Below are 15104 nucleotides of genomic sequence, written 5' to 3'. Positions count from 1 at the left end.
CCAAATGGACCCATCAAAATAGAATTTTGAGAATTGTTTTAATTGATTGACAATAAGATAAATAGAGATTAGAAAACACCCGTCATGCTCAACTGAGGCGGGAGGAAATTTTCAGCTTCAGCTAACTGTTCCATTTTGCAGTTTTAATTAAGTGCAGCCTCCTGAATCAAGCCGCTCCAGATAGTGTCAGAGTCTGTGCAGACTAGATCCACCCAACTTTTCCTAGATACGTTTTTAACTCTTTAGAACCAGACCAGAAAGCTGGGCTACTGACTGTGAGATAGAAGGTAGTAATACTGGGTGAAATTCAGCCTTACTGAGAGGGCTATCATAAGACCTGTGTGGGACTTTTAAGTAGGTTGTAGACCTTGACCTGGCTTGCTACACAGGATTAAATGCTGTTGTCTGTGCACTTCTTTAGTGTTTTCCATAGTCAAGACTCAAAGCATTCTGTGTCCTGGCTTACAAGCTGTGTGTGTGTGTGGGGAGGCTATTATTATTTGGACCCAATTTAAGTCATGTAATGTACACCCAGATACCACACTGATGATTTTATGAAATGTTAACGGTCTCTTTGCATTTAGACCAGAGGGGGGCAAACTGTGGCCTGCGGGCCACATCCGGCCCGCAGGACCCTTCCCTCTGGCCCCTGAGCTCCTGCCGGGGAGTGGGATCAGGATAGGCTTGCGGAAGAGACAGCCCAACTCCCTGGCAGTGTGATGAGTGGGGTGGAGGCTTGCCCCTGGCCCCTCCCCTTCAGCTCCCCTCCCTCCCTGACTCACTCGCAGTCACAGTTCCCCCAGTGCTTGAGCAGAGTGGCTGCAGCTCCGGCCAGGTGGCACGGCTATAGGGCCGCCAGACCTGGTGCTCCAGGGAGCGGAGGAGTTCTGGGGGGGGGCAAGGAGCAGTGGGGTTGCAGAGGGGGCGGTTAAGGGGCCTGGGCCCTGCTGCTGGGGACGGGGTAGAGCAAGCCAGGGCCCCCCTCCACCCCAGCATGCTTGGCCCCTGTCCCCAGCAGCCAAGCCCAGACAGGGAGCGAGCCCTGCCCGACTGCCAGGAGGAGATTTGGTGTTTGGATAGGATGCACCGCTACAGACTAGGGACCAAATGGCTCAGCAGCAGTTCTGCAGAAAAGGACCTAGTGGTTACAGTGGATGAGAAGCTGGATATGAGTCAACAGTGTGCCCTTGTTGCCAAGAAGGCCAATGGCATTTTGGGATGTATAAGTAGGGGCATTGCCAGCAGATCGAGGGACGTGATCGTTCCCCTCTATTCGACATTGGTGAGGCCTCATCTGGAGTACTATGTCCAGTTTTGGTCCCCACATACAAGAAGGATGTGGAAAAATTGAAAAATGTCCAGTGGAGGGCAACAAAAATGATTAGGGGACTGGAACACATGACTTATGAGGAGAGGCTGAGGGAACTGGGATTGTTTAGTCTGCAGAAGAGAAGAAGGAGGGGGAATTTGATAGCTGCTTTCAACTACCTGAAAGGGGGTTCCAAAGAGGATGGATCTAGACTGTTCTTAGTGGTAGCTGATGATAGAACGAGGAGTAGTGGTCTCAAGTTGCAGTGGCGGAGGTTTAGGTTGGATATTAGGAAAAACTTTTTCACTAGGAGGGTGGTAAAACACTGGAATGCGTTACCTAGGGGGGTGGTGGAATCTCCTTCCTTAGATATTTTTAAGGTCAGGCTTGACAAAGCCCTGGCTGGGATGATTTAGTTGGGGATTGGTCCTGCTTTGAGCAGGGGGTTGGACTAGATGACCTCCTGAGGTCCCTTCCAACCTTCATATTCTATGAAGAGCAGCCAAACGAGCAGGGGAAATGCACAGGGAAAGGACTGAGCACCCCCTTTCCCACACCACATAGGTAATGTGGGGTGGGGAGAGCAGGGAGGGTTAGATAGGGGGTAGGGGGTCCCGGGGGTGGTCAGGGGGTGAGAAGCGGGGGGATTGGATAGGGGACAAGTGTCCCATGGGGATGGTCAGGGGGCAGAGAGCAGGGGTGTTTGGATAGGATACAGGAGTCCTGGGGGGCAGTCAGGGGTGTGGGTTCAGGGGATTGGATAGGAGGCAGGGGCCAGGCCATGCCTTGCTGTTTGGGGAGGCATAGCCTCCCCCAGCTTTCCCTACTTGGCCTTCCATACAATTTCTGTACCCAATGTGGCCCTAGGGCCAAAAAGTTTGCCCACTCCTAATTTAAACTGTAAACTCTGCAGGGCAGGGACTGTCTTTTTTGTTGGGTGTTTTGTACAGCACCTAACACCATGGGGTCTTGGTACATGACTGGGGCTCTGAAGCGCTAACCCAATGCAAATAATGAATGAATGAGTAAAAATAAAAGCGTTTTACAAAGATTGACTTATAAAGCCTTCCAATATGGCTGTATTGGTAGGAAATATAAAGATTCCTCTTTTACAGCTAAGACAACGGAAGCACAGAAAGGCAAAATGATTTGCCCAATGGCCCATTGCAAATCCATGGCCAAGATGTGTAATAATACAGGGAACCTCAAGAGTTTTTCAACAGGAGAAGTGTATTAAAGAAAACCGCTTTAAATAAAGGTGCTCAGAATTTTTTTGAATTTTGGAAACTTTGATGCAATGTCAGGTTTTAAAATTTCTAAATTAAAAAGGGGAGGGGGATATTTGTTAAATTTTCATAAACTGTCTCTTTTTTGCTCACCTACATTATTGGTCAAAATGTTTCAAATTTCAAAATTTGGTTGAAGTTTGAGATTTCAGAAAAAAAAATCACAACCTTCCTCCCCTGTTTTTAAACTAGCTGTAGCTATGTACTACAAACTACATGTTTCATTCTGCCTTGAGTCTCTGCTTTGTTTTCTATTTTTAATGAGAGACTACACCCTGTCTGGAATGTGATACAATAGTTGCTGCGTAACATACTCCAAGAAAGCATGTTCAGCATTCTATTCCCAACGTAATGGCGTTCTAGTTCACAGACACTTGCTTAAACGACTAGGCCACGCTCCTCCTCTGTCAGTGATGCTACTAAAAGACATTCTCGTCTCTTACAAATAGCAAAGCAGAGTTCTCCACTCTCATTTAGGAGCTTGGTGTTTAGCTAAGCTGTAGTCCATATCAGAAAAGCTAGCGTAATGGAAGATTGTTCATGCTGCAACCCGGGGGCCTCATGCAGAGTGCACTGTTCTACGGTGTGGATGATGAATGCTTTATTTAACATGCCAAGTCCCAGTATGCCATGCTTCATCACAAATGTACTGTCTGCTGCTGCGATCAAGATAGTACATTGTACTATGGGCCTGCTGTCTTGCAGGTAGCACCTCCAGGGTGGCTGCAATCTGCCCCATTTAAACACAAGTTAGGAACCATTCTTGAGCTCCTACTTGCTGATGAGCCTCTTGTCTAGACATCCCTGGTGTTTCGTCCTGTGTGACGTGGACTACTCTCTTTCTTGATGAGCTGTATTATAATAACCAGGAGAATATATCTGCAGCACAGCGAGCTTGTTTTGCAAACTGACTCAAATATCTACACACAAAATAGCCTGTTCTGTGAGGCCAAGGATTCCATTTATCACTGAAATGTTACTCAGAAGAGAAAATGATACATTTAATTAGACAGCAGGATATGCCTGGCATGAAGAAATTAAGTGGCAGGGACACGTTCAGGAGCCCAGATACTATGGTGTTGGGCACTGTATAAGAGCCTGAGAAGGGCTAGATCAGATTAAAGCCCCAGCCTTCCTGAATAGGAAGCATTTGTAGTTTTCTGTGGTTTTAACTTCCTCCTGTGAGAGGTCCTGAGGGTGAATAGAGCAGAAATAACTGTATGAATATTGATAGTTCTTTGCTTTTAGGGCTCAAGTCACTGTTCATGAAAAAATCAGAATAAAGTTCAGAGTATTAACATCTTCAAGACTGCAGTGAACGTAAAGAAACAGCTGCTAGACTTGTCCAAAAATCTGCAGCAATCCCTGGCAGAAAGAAAAAATAGATCCAGACATAGTACCCCATCTGCTTTAACATTCATTCATCCACTCTCAGAATCAAACTTAAAGGGAATCTTTGTAAAGGTTCTGAAACTTATTTACATAGCCAGCATGGTCCAGTGGCTAAGGCACTGGACTGGCAATCAGAAGAGCTGGTTTATTTCCCCAGAATGCCACTGACCTTGTGTGTGACCTTGAGCAAGTCCTAGCTGCATCTTTAGGCACCTAAATACCTTTAAAACTCTGTTCCAAAATGCTGAGATTAATCAGCAAGATCTGTTCCTCTTTTCTGCTCCGCTTTTGTTTCCCATAGCTGCCTCTTGTTCCTGTGTGTTTTCCTATTTCATGCACTGTCCATGGTGCTGATGGTGGTACCACACCACCATGGACACTAGAGGGACAGGTTTCAGAGCAGCAGCTGTGTTAATCTGTATTCGCTAAAAGAAAAGGAGTACTTGTGGCACCTTAGAGACTAACCAATTTAGGGTCAGAATGTGTTAGATAATGGGCGGGGTTTTAAAAGTGCCTAAGTCAGAGACTTGTGCTCCTATGTCACTTAGGTCCCAATCTTGTATCTACTGAAGTTAGTGGCAAAAGCCTGAAGGCACCAAAGGAGTTAGGAGCCTAAGTTCCAGTTTCAGGGCCATTGCGATCCACAAAACTGCTGCTGAACCCAGAAGGTGCCTAAATGCATTCTGTGTCTATGTTTTCAGGGTACAAGTTCCCTTGGCACTTTCACTCTGGCCCAATGACTATTTAAGTATTTATCCACAGCGGAGAGAGTGTGAGAATGACTCTGTAGTCCAGTGGTTAGGGCTCCTACGTGGGAGGTTGGAGATGCCTGATCCAGTTCCCCTGTTCTAATCACTCTATCTATGTACAGTGGAACACCTTCAACAGGAGAGACTGAGGGAGCTCAATATCCCATGGCTCAGTGGTTAGAGCACTCTCCTGAGGAATAGGTGACCCCCTGTTCAAACACTTTCTCCCCATCTAATTTGGGGGTGGGGAAGACAAATGGACCTAGGTCTTCTGAATCCCAGGACAGTACTTTAACTACAGGGCTAAAAGCTATAAGGTGGACACCACCACCTTCTCCTCCTGTGAAAATGGCATAGGCCTCTAACTCCAGTCGAGGGTTCATAGCTGAGAATCTCAAGCAGCGATAGGTGCCTATTTATAACAGAGGGGTGGTGCTTAGCACACACCCCTTTTGTCAGCATCTCCCATTGGCTAGCTTAGGCGTCGTCTTTTCTAGCGTGCTGACTTCTATGAATTGCTGTCTAAGATGCCCTTCTCGCCCCATTCATTATATAGGGAGCCTAGCAGCCTCACTCAGGCTTTATGAATCACAGTGATTTTCTAGGTTTCTAAATATTGGGCACTTTGATGCTCAGCATTAAAATGCCTAACTCCCTTTGTGCATCCAGTCCTAAGATCCCACTGGATTTATGAATCTATGAATTTGACTGAATTCTTTGTTGCAAGATCAGGCTCTAAAGCACTTTTAAAAATCCCAACCTATGTCTAGAGAATATACAGTGGTACCTAATCATGCACCAACAGGAAGATACAATCGATGATCAAATGGGCCGAGGCATCTTTCATTTTTATGACTATATGACCTAGTCCATTCCCAGTACAGGACTGAATCCCACAGCTCATTCTCCAGTGTTTTGTCCAATTCAGTTCTAAAGACAGATTGTCAAAAATCTTAATCTGAAAATGTTTTTCAGTTATATTTGGCTGTTTTACAGAACCAGAAGTGTTCACAAAAACATTTCTTTAGAAAGTTTCTGGTTCTCAAAAAATAGAAACTTCTTGTTGTTTTTTCATTTTATTGTCACTTGGTTTTTGTTTGTTCAAGATTATTTATTTGGCTGGTTTTTGTTTAGTTTTGTTTCATTGCCGATTTTGATTGCTCAGGAAGGGATTTCTCACAGTAATTTTTTTGGTTTTAATTTTTCTAATTCAAAGTGGAAACATTTCGTTTTGTACAATTTAATTTTCAAAAATGGAAAAAAATCATTTTTTTTATATTTTCACATTTTTCTTTTAGGTAAAAATTCCAAAGGCATCAAAATGACATACTAGCCTAAGGGTATGTCTACACTACGGAATAAGGTCGAATTTATAGAAGTCGGTTTTTTAGAAATCGGTTTTATATATTCGAGTGTGTGTGTCCCCACAGAAAATGCTCTAAGTGCATTAAGTGCATTAACTCGGCGGAGCGCTTCCACAGTACCGAGGCTAGAGTCGACTTCCGGAGCGTTGCACTGTGGGTAGCTATCCCACAGTTCCCGCAGTCTCCGCTGCCCATTGGAATTCTGGGTTGAGATCCCAATGCCTGATGGGGCTAAAACATTGTCGCGGGTGGTTCTGGGTACATATCGTCAGGCCCCCGTTCCCTCCCTCCCTCCGTGAAAGCAAGGGCAGACAATCATTTCATGCCTTTTTTCCTGAGTTACCTGTGCAGGCGCCATACCACTGCAAGCATGGAGCCCGCTCAGGTAACCGTCACCCTATGTCTCCTGGGTGCTGGCAGACGCGGTACGGCATTGCTACACAGTAGCAGCAACCCCTTGCCTTGTGGCAGCAGACGGTACAGTACGACTGGTAGCCGTCATCGTCATGTCCGAGGTGCTCCTGGCCACGTCGGCTGGGAGCGCCTGGGCAGACATGGGTGCAGGGACTAAATTTGGAGTGACTTGACCAGGTCATTCTCTTTAGTCCTGCAGTCAGTCCTATTGAACCGTCTTATGGTGAGCGGGCAGGCGATACGGACTGCTAGCAGTCGTACTGTACCATCTTCTGCCAGGCAGGCAAGAGATGAGGATTGCTAGCAGTCGTATTGTACCATCTTCTGCCAGGCAGGCAAGAGATGAAGATGGCTAGCAGTCGTACTGTACCATCTTCTGCCGAGCAGCCATGAGATGTGGATGGCATGCAGTCCTTCTGCACCGTCTGCTGCCAGCCAAAGATGTAAAAGATAGATGGAGTGGGTCAGAACAAGAAATAGACCAGATTTGTTTTGTACTCATTTGCCTCCTCCCCTGTCTAGGGGACTCATTCCTCTAGATCACACTGCAGTCACTCACAGAGAAGGTGCAGCGAGGTAAATCTAGCCATGTATCAATCAGAGGCCAGGCTAACCTCCTTGTTCCAATAAGAACGATAACTTAGGTGCACCATTTCTTATTGGAACCCTCCGTGCAGTCCTGCCTGAAATACTCCTTGATGTACAGGCACCCCCTTTGTTGATTTTAGCTCCCTGAAGCCAACCCTGTAAGCCGTGTCGTCAGTCGCCACTCCCTCCGTCAGAGCAATGGCAGACAATCGTTCCGCGCCTTTTTTCTGTGCGGATGCCATACCAAGGCAAGCATGGAGGCCGCTCAGCTCACTTTGGCAATTAGGAGCACATTAAACACCACACGCATTATCCAGCAGTATATGCAGCACCAGAACCTGGCAAAGCGATACTGGGCGAGGAGGCGACGTCAGCGCGGTCACGTGAGTGATCAGGACATGGACACAGATTTCTCTGAAAGCATGGGCCCTGCCAATGCATGCATGATGGTGCTAATGGGGCAGGTTCATGCTGTGGAACGCCGATTCTGGGCTCGGGAAACAAGCACAGACTGGTGGGACCGCATAGTGTTGCAGGTCTGGGACGATTCCCAGTGGCTGCGAAACTTTCGCATGCGTAAGGGCACTTTCATGGAACTTTGTGACTTGCTTTCCCCTGCCCTGAAGCGCATGAATACCAAGATGAGAGCAGCCCTCACAGTTGAGAAGCGAGTGGCGATAGCCCTGTGGAAGCTTGCAACGCCAGACAGCTACCGGTCAGTTGGGAATCAATTTGGAGTGGGCAAAACTACTGTGGGGGCTGCTGTGATGCAAGTAGCCCACGCAATCAAAGATCTGCTGATATCAAGGGTAGTGACCCTGGGAAATGTGCAGGTCATAGTGGATGGCTTTGCTGCAATGGGATTCCCTAACTGTGGTGGGGCTATAGACAGAACCCATATCCCTATCTTGGCACCGGAGCACCAAGCCGCCGAGTACATAAACCGCAAGGGGTACTTTTCGATAGTGCTGCAAGCTCTGGTGGATCACAAGGGGCGTTTCACCAACATCAACGTGGGATGGCCGGAAAAGGTGCATGATGCTCGCATCTTCAGGAACTCTGGTCTGTTTCAAAAGCTGCAGGAAGGGACTTTCTTCCCAGACCAGAAAATAACTGTTGGGGATGTTGAAATGCCTATATGTATCCTTGGGGACCCAGCCTACCCCTTAATGCCATGGCTCATGAAGCCGTACACAGGCAGCCTGGACAGTAGTCAGGAGCTGTTCAACTACAGGCTGAGCAAGTGCAGAATGGTGGTAGAATGTGCATTTGGATGTTTAAAGGCACGCTGGCGCAGTTTACTGACTCGCTTAGACCTCAGCGAAACCAATATTCCCACTGTTATTACTGCTTGCTGTGTGCTCCACAATATCTGTGAGAGTAAGGGGGAGACGTTTATGGCGGGGTGGGAGGTTGAGGCAAATCGCCTGGTTGCTGGTTACGCGCAGCCAGACACCAGGGCGGTTAGAAGAGCACAGGAGGGCGCGGTACGCATCAGAGAAGCTTTGAAAACCAGTTTCATGACTGGCCAGGCTACGGTGTGAAAGTTCTGTTTGTTTCTCCTTGATGAAACCCCCCGCCCCGTGGTTCACTCTACTTCCCTGTAAGCTAACCACCCGCCCCTCCTCCCTTCAATCACCGCTTGCAGAGGCAATAAAGTCATTGTTGCTTCACATTCATGCATTCTTTATTCATTCATCACACAAATAGGGGGATGACTACCAAGGTAGCCCAGGAGGGGTGGTGGAGGAGCGAAGGAAAATGCCACACAGCACTTTAAAAGTTTACAACTTTAAAATTTATTGAATGACAGCCTTCTTTTTTGGGGGCAATCCTCTGTGGTGGAGTGGCTGGTTGGCCGGAGGCCCCCCCACCACGTTCTTGGGCGTCTGGGTGTGGAGGCTATGGAACTTGGGGAGGAGGGCGGTTGGTTACAGAGGTGCTGCAGTGGCAGTCTGTGCTCCAGCTGCCTTTGCTGCAGCTCAACCATACACTGGAGCATACTGGTTTGGTCCTGCAGCAGCCTCAGCATTGAATCCTGCCTCCTCTCATCACACTGCCGCCACATTTGAGCTTCAGCCCTGTCTTCAGCCCGCCACTTACTCTCTTCAGCCTGCCACCTCTCCTCCCGGTCATTTTGTGCTTTCCTGCACTCTGACATTATTTGCCTCCACGCATTCGTCTGTGCTCTGTCAGTGTGGGAGGACAGCATGAGCTCGGAGAACATTTCATCGCGAGTGCGTTTTTTTTTCTTTCTAAGCTTCACTAGCCTCTGGGAAGGAGAAGATCCTGTGATCATTGAAACACATGCAGCTGGTGGAGAAAAAAAAAGGGACAGCGGTATTTAAAAAGACACATTTTATAAAACAGTGGCTACACTCTTTCAGGGTAAACCTTGCTGTTAACATTACATACATAGCACATGTGCTTTCGTTACAAGGTCGCATTTTGCCTCCTCCCACCGCGTGACTACCCCCTCAACCTTCCCCCCTCCCTGTGGCTAACAGCGGGGAACATTTCTGTTTAGCCACAGGCAAACAGCCCAGCAGGAATGGGCTCCTCTGAGTGTCCCCTGAAGAAAAGCACTCTATTTCAACCAGGTGACCATGAATTATATCTCACTCTCCTGAGGATAACACAGAGAGATAAAGAATGGATGTTGTTTGAATGCCAGCAAACATACACTGCAATGCTTTGTTCTACAATGATTCCTGAGTACGTTTTACTGGCCTGGAGTGGTAAAGTGTCCTATCATGAAGGACACAATAAGGCTGCCCTCCCCAGAAACCTTTTGCAAAGGCTTTAGGACTACATCTAGGAGAACCGCAAATGCCAGGGCAAAGTAATCCTTTCACATGCTTGCTTTTAAACCATGTATAGTATTTTAAAAGGTACACTCACCAGAGGTCCCTTCTCCGCCTGCTGGGTCCAGGAGGCAGCCTTGGGTGGGTTCGGGGGGTACTGGCTCCAGGTCTAGGGTGAGAAACAGTTCCTGGTTGTCGGGAAAACCGGTTTCTCCGCTTGCTTGCTGTGAGCTATCATCTTCTTTGTCCCCAAAACCTGCTTCCGTATTGCCTCCATCTCCATTGAAGGAGTCAAACAACACGGCTGGGGTAGTGGTGGCTGAACCCCCTAAAATGGCATGCAGCTCATCATAGAAGCGGCATGTTTGGGGCTCTGACCCAGAGCGGCTGTTCGCCTCTCTGGTTTTCTGGTAGGCTTGCCTCAGCTCCTTCAGTTTCACGCGGCACTGCTTCGGGTCCCTGTTATGGCCTCTGTCCTTCATGCCCTGGGAGATTTTGACAAAGGTTTTGGCATTTCAAAAACTGGAACGGAGTTCTGATAGCACGGATTCCTCTCCCCAAACAGCGATCAGATCCCGTACCTCCCGTTCGGTCCATGCTGGAGCTCTTTTGCGATTCTGGGACTCCATCATGGTCACCTGTGCTGATGAGCTCTGCATGGTCACCTGCAGCTTGCCACGCTGGCCAAACAGGAAATGAGATTCAAAAGTTTGCGGTTCTTTTCCTGTCTACCTGGCCAGTGCATCTGAGTTGAGAGTGCTGTCCAGAGCGGTCATAATGGAGCACTCTGGGATAGCTCCCGGAGGCCAATACCATCGAATTGTGTCCACAGTACCCCAAATTCGAGCCGGCAACGTCGATTTAAGCGCTAATCCACTTGTCAGGGATGGAGTAAGGAAATCGATTTTAAGAGCCCTTTAAGTCGAAATAAAGGGCTTCATTGTGTGGACGGGTGCAGGTTTACATCGATTTAACGCTGCTAAATTTGACCTAAAGTCCTAGTGTAGACCAGGGCTCCCATTTTCAAAAGTGACTCAGACACTTAGGAGCCTAAGTCTCATTGAAAGTCAGTCAGATTTGGACCCATATTTGAAAAGGTATTTATGTGTTGCTTTGCTCAGCGTTGCAAAGCCTATGTGACGTAGACTGCTAAATCCCATTTTCAAAAGTAACTTTAAAAAAGACAGACTCCTAGATCATTTAGGACTTGCAATGCTTAAATACTTCAAAAATTTAGGCTGTAGATTCCTAAAAGCCGAGGTCACTTTTGAAAATAACTTCTAATACACTAAATTCTACCTCTTATTTTAAGTGACTTGGGGGAAGGGGATTCCACTACTTTCTTTGGCTTAACTAGATAGTTAGTTTTGTGTATAATCACTGTGCCTATTTAGACACTTTCTTCCTTACTTTTTTCAAATGTCAGGTAGGCCGGTTGTCCCTGGCTACCCTAGCATAGTGATTCAGAACCTCTCCCATACTGTGACAGCATGTTGTAAAAGAAAACAGTTTCAGGACTCACTTCCCATCATTTTTGGGACCACGCCTCCCATACAACCATAAAAGGATAAACTGTGACTGTGGCTTTGCCATGAGCCTTGTATAAGGGCCAGTGCATAGTTGAGTTGCCCTAGGATCGGCCCAGGAAGCAGACTGTGACCCAGACAGTCACAAGCTGCTTTCCAGTTTCCCTCCAGCCCTATGCCTGGTGCATACCATGTTCCTCAGCATGCTGCTCAGTCACTGGGGATAAGGCTGCAATCCCTGCTCACTCTCTGCCCATCTGCCTGGGAGAGGGAATAGCAGTCCTGCAGAAGCTGTTTCCTCTCTTGTGTTGCTACCTGTGTTGTGGTAGACACTATAGGGGAATAAGGAGATACTTTACAGCCTCTTACAATCGTGTGTGGACATGCAGGACATGATGTGTCTCAAAACAAGTGAAGCTGCTCCTGACCCACTGGTTGAGACCTGTGCTCTGGGGCATGTCCTAGAGGGTATTCCCGTCTATCCAGCCAATTCCCAAGGAAAATGTTCGCCAAGGCGGGAATGAGTGCAGTAAAAAATGAAGTGAAAGAAATTAGGAACAAGAAAAGCTTGCAGAGGGTTGCTGGAGAGGTTGAGCTACATGTTATAGCTGACATAATAAAGAGAAAAATGCAGCTTGGAGCTGACAGACAGGGAATGAATGGGAAGTACTTCCACAACAGGAAAGAATTGCAGATTTGATTATTACAGACATTTTTGCTCCCATGAAAGGGGCAAAGCTCTGCCTTTCACTGCTGACAAAGATGGGCATGGGATATCTGCTGCAAGGCAGTCACACTCGGAAGAATGTTCCAGAAGGCTAATGCATTCTGAGGAATCCTGAGTTTATGCTTCATCAGTGGAAAAATACACCAGCCAACACCCTGTTGTTTACTTTGGGTCACCCTGACAAAGCGAGCAGCTGGTGTTTTGGGATTGGGTTGATGGGATATTATATCTGCCGCTCTTCATTTGTTAGCGTGACAGGAGATTCAAATTAATGTAAGAATTCTTGTTTCTCTGCTTAGAAGGGGGAAGAGGGGTGAAAATCCCTCTAAGTGCTTGGATATGTATTTAGGTCCCAATTCAGCAAAGCATCCCTGTTCAGCAAATTGCTTGAACATGCACTTAACTTTAATCAACCTGTAAAAATATAATACTTAATGCAATTCCTGCAATTTATGGAGTACTTTGTTTGGGGGTTAGGTAATATGTATTGTGGCATATTTTCCGGGGTATTATTTTAAGCAATGTGGTATAATCAAAAGACTCCCCCAGAGACCTACCCAAGCAAGAAACAATGATGCATTTTAATTTCCCATATACCTGTGCTGCTGATTTCTTGGGCTTTCTTTGCACAGGGTGTGTATTTTTTGTGTGACTGTTTATATATTCCAATACCTTGCAAACTCAAGTTCTTGTTCCTATCATAAATGAACCTTCTCCTTATGCCATTTATCTCTGCACTGGCTGTATTTCCTGATCACAATAAAATCAGAAGCATCTTCCAAAAATCCAGGTTGTATTAAGAGTCTTATCCCTAATCCCACTAACTTTGGTGTATTGATAGGAAAATACCAATTAAGATTCATATTCCCATGCTGGACTGGTAGTCAGAGGCTAATGAGATTATGTGATCATTCTAATTTCACTTCCAGGCACATTAAGTAGTTATAACTTTATCTCTTTCAAACAGCAACAACCCTTGATCTGTTGGGTTCTTCTAGGCTGTTTGTAGCCATCATTGCAGGTGTCCCTTGACCTTCAGCCAAAACATTGTTGACCTTCCTGTAGCTTCCAAAGAAATACTTCTGTCAGGAAAACAGCAGCAACCCAAGTTACTTACCATTGTGGCAAGACCATTGCCAAAGAATTTTGCCTAAATTCCCATGGCAGGCCTTAGTACTGATGGCAATAATGACTAACAGCTGCTATTAATGAAACACTATTTATGTTACATCGCTTTGTGAGATAGACAAATGTAACATATCACTCACTGACCCAGCAGAGAAAGAAGAAGGCATTTCCTACAACTGAAAGTAACTAGCAGTCTAGTTTTGATGGTAACAGTATGAAATATTTGCCAGAGAATCCCAAACTGAGCAAAATGTTTCTGGGTTTATGGGTTTTGCTGAGTGTCGTCTCTCAGTTTAATTGCTTTTGTAATGGGACATGCATGAGTGGGTTGTTGGCAGTGGGGATTGAACCCCAGAACTCTGGATCTAAAAGCCTAAACTCTGCTACCTGAGTTAAAAGGCTCCTTTTTGTCAGCAAGAGCTGAAGCAGACTCATCAACCTCTGTGTGGGCCAGTCACCAGAGGCTGTCCGAGAACCACACTCAGTTAGTGTGGGATACTCCTGGCATTCAGACATTGGTGGTCAAAAGCTTTCTGACCAGCCACAAACCTTTCAGTTGAACCTTAGACCATTTTCAAGAAAACCTGGAGTCAATTTATGGTTGCGCAAAGAAATTGCACAAAATGTGAAGTTTTGCTTCATTCTTGAAACCAGGGGAAACTCAGTGGAGATTCTGGGTTCTTCTGAAATTCAAACAGACCGGCATAGGCGGAAACCCAAGAACCGGCTCATCAGGTGACGAGCTGTGATGACAGCTGCTAATCTGCTCCTTACAACTATAAATGCATGCAGGTAGTCTACTCAATAACACACCTCTGTCACTGCTGCTCCATCCTTTTCTGCCCCTCCTCACGCTGGCCTGTTGCCTCTGATCCTAAACTAAGGCCTTACTCCTACATTAATCTCTGTGTGGGCAGATCCCTGCAGCTAGTCCCTTCCCCCCATGGCAGTCATTATGTTTCTGCACCAGTATAGGGCTCAGCCTGTGTGGAGCTCATTGCAGAACTAGGGCTCAGATTGTGAACTCTTGAGGGCAAGAACTGTCTTCTACTGTTTGTGTGCATATTGCACAGTGCAAAGGACCCCAAAATTTAGTTGGCACTACCAAAATAACAATAACTCTGGCCTACACAAATGTGGAGAAAGTGAATCCAGCTATAGTTATTATGATATATTATTTATATAGGAGCAAAAGACTGACAAGACAAGTAAGATGATAAGTTCACTACTCCCAAAAGCTTGCAGTTGACATAGTTCATACCCAAACTTCATTCTGTGCTGAAAGGGAATGAACCAAGTTTTTCCATGTCATCTCTGAACACTCCAAGCTAATTATCTTTTTGTTTCTCTCTCCCGTCCCTTCAGCGCCAGGGGAAAGAAATCAGGACAAGACTCCTGGGTCTCCTAGAACTTGCAATATTTATCACCTGATGCCTTGGCCCAGCAGAAACAGTCAGTGCCAAACCTCTCCTGCTTAGATGAAACCTGCCAAAGAGAGTGGGACAGATGCTGAGAACGTCACTCTGCAGAAGGCATCAAAGGGAGCACGAAGGTTCTATTTCCACAAAGCCAAACAAATTACTCAACGTCAGATGCATTTTTGGATAAGAATCTAGAAAATGGATATGGCAGCAAAGGAGAGAGGAAGGGAGGGGAAGGAAGCAAGAGAGAGATGAAGAGAGAGAGTAGTGGAGGGGTGGATTGCGAAGTTGTGCAGGGGGAGTAGGAGTTGAGCCAGTATTGTTGTCTGCAGCCTTTGAAACAATGTTATATGTCAAAGAAGGAAAGAAACAGGCAGCACATCTGAGTGAAAATTG

The 15104-nt window shown here is 46.5% G+C and overlaps 1 long non-coding RNA gene across 1 annotated transcript in view; it reads left to right on the top strand.

Annotated features, from left to right (window-relative positions):
- LOC140903467 (uncharacterized) overlaps positions 1–14861 on the top strand; it is a 60651-nt gene extending 45790 nt beyond the window's left edge. The window contains exon 5 of the long non-coding RNA XR_012156250.1: positions 14653–14861. This is a non-coding gene — a long non-coding RNA (uncharacterized lncRNA). The remainder of the gene's footprint in view (positions 1–14652) is intronic.
- The last annotated feature ends 243 nt before the right edge of the window (positions 14862–15104 follow it).

Source organism: Lepidochelys kempii, chromosome 26 (genome assembly GCF_965140265.1).
Source record: "Lepidochelys kempii isolate rLepKem1 chromosome 26, rLepKem1.hap2, whole genome shotgun sequence".
Taxonomy (NCBI): Eukaryota; Metazoa; Chordata; order Testudines; family Cheloniidae; genus Lepidochelys; species Lepidochelys kempii.
This window is presented reverse-complemented; position numbering and strand designations above follow the sequence as displayed.